The sequence below is a fragment of the Aquila chrysaetos genome, chromosome Z (assembly GCF_900496995.4).
Source record: "Aquila chrysaetos chrysaetos chromosome Z, bAquChr1.4, whole genome shotgun sequence".
In the NCBI taxonomy this organism is placed as follows: domain Eukaryota; kingdom Metazoa; phylum Chordata; class Aves; order Accipitriformes; family Accipitridae; genus Aquila; species Aquila chrysaetos.
The window spans coordinates 50780786-50790564 of record NC_044030.1 but is presented as its reverse complement, the minus strand read 5'-3'; the positions used below and the strand labels follow the sequence as shown (position 1 = coordinate 50790564).

At 58.3% G+C, this 9779-nt stretch overlaps 1 long non-coding RNA gene across 1 annotated transcript; it reads right to left on the bottom strand.

The window, feature by feature from the left end:
• Nucleotides 1–1942: 1942 nt before the first annotated feature.
• LOC115337241 lies at nt 1943–3154 on the bottom strand. The gene is made up of 3 exons (XR_003922058.1): nt 3029–3154; nt 2575–2664; nt 1943–2017 (listed from the first exon to the last, which is right to left on the bottom strand). It is a non-coding gene; the product is annotated as an uncharacterized LOC115337241 (long non-coding RNA).
• Between the last annotated feature and the right edge of the window lie 6625 nt (nt 3155–9779).

The window sequence follows — 9779 nt, the reverse complement described above, 5'->3', positions numbered from 1 at the left end:
GATGATGGGGCAGAGTGTAACCTTAGCAAGGGTACACAAAACTAGGAAGAGTGGCAGATACACCGGAGAGTCATGCTGCCATCCAGATGGACCTTGACAGGCTGGAGGAATGGGCTGACGGGAACCTTATGAAGTTCAACAATGAGAAGTGCACAGTCCTGCACCTTGGCAGGAGAAGCCCGAAGCACCAATATATGCTGTGGGTTACCCAGCTGGAAAGCAGCTTGGCAGAAAAGGACTTAGGGGTCCTAGTGGACACCAACTTGACCATGAGCCACCAATGTGCCCTTGTGGTAAAGGAAACAAATGGCATCCTGGGCTGCATTTAAAAAAGGATTGCCAGCAGGTTGAGGGAGGTGATCCTTCCCCTCTACTCAGCACTAGTGAAGACACGCCTGGAGTCCTGTGTCCAGTTCTGGGATTCTTGGTACAAGAAAGAAATGGATATACTACAGAGAGTTCAAAAAGGGCCACAAAGATGATGAGGGGACTGGATCATCTCTCTTATGAGGAAAGACTGAGAGGGACTGTTCAGCCTGGAGAAAAGCAGGCTCAGGGGGATCTTACTAATGTATATAAATATCTGAACGGAGGGTGCAAAGAGTACAAAGCCAGGCTCTTCTCAGTGGTGCCCAGTGACAGGACCAGAGGCAAAGGGCAGACTGGTACCCTCTGAACATTAGGAAACACTTTTTTACTGTGAGAGTGACTGAGCCCTGGCACAGGTTGCCCAGGGAGGTTGTAGAGTGTCCCACCTTGGAGATACTAAAAAGCTGTCTGGACATGGTCCTGAGCAACCAGCTTTGGGTGGCCCTGCTGGAGCAGGGGCATTGGACTGGATGACCTGCAGAGGTCCCTTCCAACCTCAGTCACTGTGTGATTCTAAGCTTACAGCTGTCCTTTTGCAGACAGTTGAACAAATGGTTTTCTGCCAAGCATTTCTGACAGAGCATTCCACGGAAAATTAAGCTCACACCAATGTGGTCTAATTTCCCTGCCAACAGAGGACAGTAGCAGTGGAACTCTTGGGCAGCACCCCACTAAACACTCCCACCCTGACCTGCGAATTACCTTGATGACAATGTAATTGGCCACCTGAATTTGCCTATTCCCACATTAAACTCAAAGTCAAATGAGTAAAGCAATATGGAATGAGAGCGCACGTGCCAAGCTTTCCCTGCAAAGCTGCACCCACTGGAGTGAGATGGAGAATACACTTTTTCAGGCCTCTTACACTTAGCAGAGTAGCTGGGATGACAGTAGAAATGTTGGCTTTAAGCTTTGGAGTTTACATCAGTCTGAGATGAATGAGTGGGTGTAGGTCCATACCATTGTGTTCATACATGTGTGTACTTGCTATTCAAAATGTAGAGCTGAACTGGGCATTGTCCCCATGACAAAGACAGACGTTAGTGTTACAGCTGGAAACTGACTATGTTTTAGTGTTTCAGGGTGGTGGAATGGTGGCTTAATTAAAGACAAGCAGAAGGCAGAAGCGGAGGGCTGTGCCTAGGAGAGAACATAGGCATGGGGGAGCTGAGGAAGGATTGCGTCCCTCCGCCAATGTGGTCAGGCTGCTCAGGCGTCGTCACATATCTCAGACACCACTCATGGGTACCACACATGGCAGCACCCCATGTACGCCCACACTAGACCAGGTACTTAAAAGGAGTGTTGTCTCCTTTTTGCTCGGTTAGGCAACATCCCCGTGGCGGAGGGAAAGCGGAAAGCCCGAGGAAGGCCTCAGCCCGCGAAAGGCAGAAGTTGGCAGCTTTGAGAGGGGCTCCGAAACGACATTGCTCTACGCCAGACTAAGCGACATCCCTCTGGTCCGTTTCTTCTCCATTTTCCTCTTTAATTCCTATTGAGGGAAGCTCTCCGCAAGCATCTGGCTGATGGCAGTTGTTCCCACGGTCTTCCCGTACACCTGCACTCGATAAATGCAGGTGTATCCTGGTTTTCCCCAGTTGCTCTCTATGACAAGCTTCAAAAACCGGAAGGCTCTGGAGTCGCCATTCTGCAAAGAAACGGTAGCAAAAAGCAGCGTCACTCCTGGGGTGTAAAGAGTGCCAGCAGGCTCCGCGCATCTTCCTCCGCCAGCCCGGCCCCTGCTCCGGGACCAGCTCCCGGCCTGGCTGAGGCGGCAGCTTCTCCCTCCTTCCCTTCTCCCACCCAGGCGGCAAAGGACCCCTGCGGCCCCGCAGACCAAACGCCCGGCCTCGGAGAGGGTGGTGGGCAGCTGTGGAAACCTGAGGCTCGCTGGTCCCAGGGAAATGGGGCCTGGGGAAAGTCCTGCTGCTGGGGCAAGGTGCTGGGCATCCTCCCCGCCACCGCCTGCCTGGCGGGTACAGCCAGGTAGCTCTGGGGACCCAGAGGGCTGTGGGGCCAACGTGGCCTTTGTTCTGCTCTTGCCACCCTGCCGGATGCCACTCTCCCTCCCGATGCCGCCAGCGTTTCTCTCGGCCAGGGTCGGCCCCCTGCCCTGGCAGGGACCATCCACACTCCCTCTGCAAGCAACTTGCTGGCAAACTGGCATTTCTGCCCGGGCCTCTTGCCCACACGCACTCACTCTACCTGCAGAGGGAAGGTCTGGGTCGACTCTTTCTGCACGGCATAGGTGAATGTCCCGAGCAGAGTTTCGTCCTCGCCTTCCTCATCCAGTCCCTTGGAGATAAAGCACAGGGGAGCAGGTCAGGCTCGACGCGACCACAGGGAAACGCTCATGCCAGATCCGGGCCCGTGACCCCCACCCAGCTGCTGCAGCTGCAGCCCAGTCTGGCGCAGGAAGCGGTGGGGCCGAGTCTCGTCCTTGTGTGTTGCTCAAGGGCCCAGAGGTGCTGGGCCAAAATGTGCTAAGCAAGTCTGAGGAGGGGTGACGCCACCCCACGTGTCCCTTGAAGCGTCCCCTCGGGGAGCAGCAGTGCTTGGGAGCACACACATCTCGGCAGATGCGCAGAGAGCAGCAAGTCCCTGTTAGAGCTTTCCCCCGCGGCCAGGTCCCAGCCCCCAGTGCCCGGCAGAGACTTACGGAGACAGTGAAGTCTCTGGGGGCACTACTGACAGTCCCCGGCGGAGAGGCTATCTTTGAGGCGTGCTGTATGGTGACGGCCGTCGGTCGTATTTGTGTGGGCAACCGGATTAGCACCTCGCTCCGAGACCCTTGGAAAGGCCAGCAGTATCCTGGGGAGGCATCCGGCTGAAAGCAGAGGGCAAGAGCAATGAACGCGAGGGTGTGATGGGGCCTGCTGCGCTGCCCAGCAGCCAGGAGCACAGGCGGCACTGCGCCTGTGGGCTGCACTTGCGCTCAAAATGAATGGCGTGCTGGGAAGCGGGCAGAAGCGCCCAGCCATCTTCCCGGCCCGGGAAAGAGCAGGAGAACAGCCAGCCGGTGGGAAACATCCGATACCCTGCACCTGAGTCAGGGCTTTCAGGAAACCTCCCTTTTTGCCCAGCAGCTCTGCAGCCTCCCTGCACCCTCCACTGCCCCACTGGGAGAGGCACAGCCAGAGCTGTGGCAGGGAAATGGTGTCCCTACGGAGAAGCTCCTTCACCCAGCAGCGACCAGGGATGGCGGGCAGGAAGCTCGGCTCAGCTCAGCCCCGTTCTGAGGGCAACTGGCGTTTCGCAGGGAGCCAAGCCCTGCGCGGGACCTCAGGTGTCAGGCACCGGGCCGCTGCCGTGGCCTTGAGCAGTACCACTGGCCTGAGGGGAGATGCCCCAGGGCTTGCCCCCAACTTTGCAAGAGGCAAGAGAAGCAGCACTGACACTTTCTGCTGCTCTACCTGCGCAAAGGTATCCAGAAGGGGTGGAGCACACAGGAACCAAAACAGCCTGCAGGGCCACGCAGAGCTGCTGGACGATCTCTGCAGGTCGATGGCAGCCCCTGAAGGGAGACGAGAGCAGCTGAGTGCAAGAGGCCCCAGGCTCGGAGGACCTGGTGGCTGCAGGCTATTTCTAAGGCTGCCCGCCAGCCCCGCACGCAGCACCGCACCCTCGGAGGTGCCCCAGGAAAAGGAGGGGATCCCCGTGCCCGGCGACTGCGTTTCTCTCCCAGCCACACAAAGGGAAGGTCTGCGGGTGCTGGGAGACAGCAAGCTCCCACGGGAAGGGCAGCAGAGCCAGGCCAAGGCCCCGCTGCCTGGACAGCAAAGGAGGACCCGGCCACTCCTTTGTGCTCCCCAGGAAAGCTCCGTGGAGCGGGAGAGGGCGGAAATGCTGTCGCGGCGTGCCAGCGGCACCAGCGAGGGGTCTGACGGCAGCGCTGGGGTGAGCCCAAGGCAGCCGCTCAGCCACAGTCATGCTCTTGGGCCCCATGGTTTTGCCCCGTGTCCCGATGCCTCGGCGAGCAGTCTGCCGCGCAGCCTCCTTTTGGGAGTGCTAAGCGGGAGCCCAGTGCAATGACAGCCCTGCCTGCCGGTGTCCGCCCGTACCCGTGCTTTTCAGAGCCCAGTCAGACGTCCACGTGGTTGCAGACATTGCCTCTCTCATTTGACGAATTTCCTGGGAAAGAAAGACACAAATGAACAGGAGAAACAACCACCTCAGACCTGGCCAGGAGAAGGGGCTTTACAGCGGAGAAGCTCAACGAGCAGCCCCTGGCAAGGGACGGGTGCGTGGGCTGAGCAGGAAAAGCCCACCAGCTGGCCCAGGAAGTGCCTTGTGCGGGGCCCTGCTCGTCCCAGCCCTCTTTCCCAGAGTGCAGGATCACCTTCGTCACCGTGCCCATCTCTGCAGCCAGGCTCGCCACCTCATCTCTTAGCTCTTGCATCTCTTGCGATTGCTTCCTCAACAGAGTGAGCGTGTTCCTGCAGTCACCGGGAAAGCAGGTCTTGTCGGAGAGCTGCCCAGCCCCTCCCGGGGCCTCCAGGCTCGGGAGGAGCCGAGACACGGGTGCTCGAGCCCCCTTTTCTTTCCCTGGTTTGCGAGCGCTTCCCTTCCCCTCCAAGTTTCGCAAAAGGCCCAGGCAGGAGGGAAAGGCAGGAGCCCTGGGCGCCGTGCGAGGAAGGGAGTGCAAATAGCACGGGCTCGTCTGCCGCTACCCCACCAAATGTGCTGCAGGTCGGGAGAGAGGAGAGGGCTCTTACCTCAGGGACCTCAGGTTGGCTGCGGGCTGCCCCGGCCGCACCTGAAAGCGAAAGGCTCTGCGTTTGAGTCCCAGAGCTGCCGGGGCTTTCCAGAGCCGGCAGCTCTAGGAAGGCACGGCAGCAGCTGCCGCTGCTGATTCTCTGGGTCATTGCCTGGAACTGGAGGGGCTGGGCGATTTACCCACCCACCTCCAGCAGTGCTCCTTTGTGGGACTTTCCTGTCCCACAACAGCAGTCACTGACCTGTGGCACATCCTGTGTCCTCAGCATCCGCTTCAGCATGAAGGTCCCGCAGCAGGCACCAGCTGTAATTCCCGGCACCGAGAGAGAGAGTTAATTTGGGGGGGTTTCTAATGACCCCCGTAGTCGCGTGGTCTCCGCTCACATCAGGGTGGCAAGAGGTTGGCTGAGGACACGGCGAAGGGGTGCAGAGAGAGGCTGCAGCTCCCTCCAAGCGGGGACCCTCTCCCTGAGCCTCGGGGCTCTGCACAGCCCCCGTTTCCGTGCACGCTTGGCGCCCCACAGCTACGCCCCATTTCCCCTCCCTGCTGCAGTGAGCACCAACACCAGGCTCCACGGGGCTGCGCACGCCTTTCCTCTGTTGGCTCTGGGGCCGGGTGGGCTCTGCAGAGAGCGAGCATCTTGGGAGCTCCCTGAGCTGCAGACGCGGGAGGTCGGAAGGGCCCCACCAGCGCCACTCCCTCGCGCGGAAGCTCGCACTCCGTGCCTCCGTGCCTCTGCTGGCAGCGGGCAAATACTCACCGAGAGCAGCTAGGCTCATCAGGAAGAGCATCGTGAAGAGCCTCTTCTTCTTCAAGGTGATGACCTCTTTCCTGAAAAAGAGGGAGTCCCGGTGTTAGCAGTGCTCAAGGGCAGAGCCAGCCTCCCCATGCTCCCCGTCGGCCACCGGCACGCCTCGTCTCCGTGTCCGCGCTGGACACGTGTTGTACTTACACAGTGGAGATGTCTAGGCTGAGGCATCTCGGAAGGGAGTCGGTGGCTACTGCCACGCTGAAGACCGATCCTGGGCAAAGAAACCAGAGAAGAGCCTGAGGACCCATCCTGAGGACACCGGTGCAGTGCGTGCCAGATGCCTGCAGGGAGGTGGGCGCTGGTCCTACACGCTCCCTCCCTGGGGCAGGGGCAGGGGCAGGGGCAGGGGCAGGGGCAGGGGCAGAGCCGTGGTTATGCCCTATAGAGGGGGGCAGCTGGGAGCGGGAGGCGGAGAGCTGGGCAGGATCCCCTGGCAGGCAGGGCACTGACGGCGTGCCTGGGGAAGGAGGGTGGCACGAGTCCTGGGGTAGCCCACAAAGACATGGACATGGTAGCCAGCTCTGCCATCGGCACGTAGCCGAGGTGGCCCCAGGCCTCCCTTGCGGCACGACGACGCTGGTTCTGCAGGGCTGTCGGGCCCGGCCAAGGCAGGCAGGCTTGGTGCCAACACGGGGTGAAAGGCAGCCCTGAACTAACCTTCATTTCCTGCAGCACTGCAGCGTGCAGGCCGTTGCCGGCTGGTGCCCTTGGCCTCCCGAGATCTTGCCGGGCTGCTCCTGGCTCCTCTCCTTGGCAGGGCAGCCTCTGGTGCTCTTGGAGAAGCCCTTCTCCTCCTCATCCTGGTGAGAAATGAAGCTCTCCTGAAAGCTTATGTGCCTGCCTTTGGCCGCAGGAGTGTTGCCTGTCTGGGCAGATCTCCTCCTGGCGATACCCGGCAGGAGAGCGCCTGCCCCAGGCACACAGCCACCAGCGCTCGCCACCAGCAAGCACACTGCGAGCTCCTTCCAGGCCCACAGCTTATGGCCCACAGCGCCTGACCTCACAGAGGCCTGGCCCCGCACGGTGTGAGGGGTGTGTCACGTGGCTGTGACATCACAGGCGGAGGGGAGCTCCGGGGGGGGCGTGGAGAGAGACCCCGCAGCCCATGTGGGGCTGTGTTTTGCGCTTGTGACGAGACCGTCTTGAAGGCACGCTGGTGTTTTAGCTGCTGCTGAGCAGTGCTTGCAGAGCGCCAAGGCTTCCTCTGCTTCTCTCGCCTGTGTGTCCCCAGGCGAGCAGGCTGAGGCTGGGCGAGAGGCTGGGAGGGGACACAGCTGGGACGGCCAGCCCAAACGGGAGTACCGAAGGGGTACTCCATGCCACGTAACGTCACGCCCCGCTCCGCCCCGCTCCGCTCTGCTCCGCAGTAAAGCCTGGGCCTTCTCTCTTTCCAAAGCAGCCGTTGCTTGGGGACTGGCTGGGCTCGGTCCCTCTGGCTCCACATCGTCATGGGGAGCTTCAGCCACTAGAGTGGCCCCAGGCAAGTGCCAAGGGGCTGCTGCGTGCCTCCGTCCTCAGCAAGACGCACGAGCGCCCGGGACACCGCAACGGCTCCTTCTGGGGCGAGCCAGCTTGCAGGGCCTTGCTGGGTGGTGATGAGAGTGAGCACCTGCAAGAGGACAAAGACGGAGCCCTGCGCTGCACTGTCTCCATGCCGTGCGAGCAAAGAGAGGGGGGAGCCGCTGACGCGGAGGCCCCGGCCAGAAGGCAGGCCTTGGAAAGCCTCTCGGCAGATGTCGCTGCCGCAGCTCCTCTGCCGGCCACAGAGCCTCCACCTAGTCTGCTGCCTGTCCTTGCCCAGGCACCCGCGCTGCTCCGGACACCCTCTCCCAGTGTATTGGTGTATTGGGTGTCCGTGTCCAGGTGTTAGCAGCGGGGGGATGTGACGGTCTGACAAACTATAGTTAATGTCTCAAACATTCGTTAAAGAACTTTGGTGGAGAAAACGGCCTCTGTAAAAATGCTGGAGTTTTGTGAATAGGACAATGTGGCCGGAGGAGAGGGCCCCCCGGAGGGTGGGACCGTGCTTCTCCAAAGCCGCAATTCCTTATCTTAAGTGACCAGGAGAAGGAGCACTGCATATGCGCCTGGAGGAGGAGGCCCCACGGAGGATGGGACTGTGCTTCTATCTTAAGCGGTCATGCCAGCAGAAACAGAGAGACAACTCTGCGATGAACCTCCCCCAAAGCTCTCCGACCGATTCCAGGGAACCCCGGGAATGGGACTGCGCATGTCGAGAGCATCGACTAACACGCTATAAAAGAAGGGAGAACGAGTTCTCAGCGCGCGCCCTCCGGAACTGGATCTCTAGGCTGGCTGGACCAACGCTGGACCCAGGACTGGTGAAACCCTTTCCTTCTCTCTCTCTCTCCACCCCACCCCCCCACCCCTTTTCCTTCTCTCTTTTCCACAGTCCCTACACCTCATCCTTTTAAACATAAACTGTTGACCAAGTCTGAGACTAGGAGTGGATCTAGCCGCCCCGGGCTCCTCTCTGAGAAGGAGTGCAGAAAGCAAGGGGGTCTGCTCTGAACCTCGTGACTCAACGGGAGGGCTCTCCTTCTGACACAGTTTCATGTTCCTTTTTCCATTTCATTTTTCTATACTTCCCTCCTCTTCTCAAACAGTGGCTTAACGACATGTTGCAAGGTTCATATTGATAAGTTCACTTGTACTTGGGCAAGGTTATCTAGGTTGAATAAATGTTGATTATTGTTTGAACTCCCCTGGTGTCGTTTCACCTTAGTTCTGACAAAGGAAATCCACAAACCTGAGTCGCTCCAACTTTGGAACACGCCATCTCAATTGGCGTCACGGACAGGATTTCCCTTGTTGGAACGGAGTTTCTAATGGGATACCAGACCTCCACTCAGAGAACGAGCGGGGAGGATCTGGGAAGGATCTCTCAACAATAAGTTGGGAGGGATCCGAGCAGTGGCAGACACAGGGGCCCGGGAAATATCTGTGTCTGACTGTTCCCCTGTTTTAGAGAGGCTAACTGCCTATAGGAGATTTCCCTTGTTGGAAGGGAGATTCTAACGGGATACCGGACCTCCACCCGGAGAACGGGCGGGGAGCATCTGGGAAGGATCTCTCAACAATAAGTCGGGAGAGATCCGAGCAGTGGCAGGCATGGTGACCCGGGAAATATCTGCGTCTGACTGTTCCCCTGTTTTAGAGAAGCTAATTGCACATAAAGCCCGCCCTTCCCCACAAGGAGTAGCCTGGGCACGAGACCACTGGCATGACTCAAAAGCCATTGTAGGAGGAATTGAGAAGCTAGCAAAAGAAGGCAGGTTTCGCCCGGGAAAAGGGAAGGCTGTCGTGTGTGCAGTTTTAGGGGCTGCACTCGTAGCAGCCCAGGAAGACAGACAGGAAACAATGAGAGCTGAGCAGGCAGATAAGGAGAAGATTCAGTCCCTGCAGGATTTAGTTAAAGTCCTGCAAGAGCAATTAACTGCGGAGCGTAATACAACACAGCGGCTTCACGCTGCCTTGTCTGATGCATTAGATCGGGAAAGAATTTTACGAGCCGAGGTGGATGAACAATCTGACCCGGACTTAGACCTGCAAGGTCTAGAGGTAGTTCAGGTGAAACAGCAAAAATCTTTATACCCAAATCAAGAGTTAGAAGGTACCAGAAAAGTTTTTTTACCCTGAGGATGAAGAGGTAGCAATGAGGCCATTAATTAAAACAGAAACCATAGACAATGGCCAAAATGGCGGAGCACCACACGTGACCATTAAGACGATACCATATTCCGCCACTGAATTATCTAAAATTCAGGAAAAGTATATCCGACTAGCAAAGGAGACCGAAACAGAATATGTGTGGAGGGTGTCATTAACCGGTGGCGACTGGATTTTATTGTCAGAAGATGA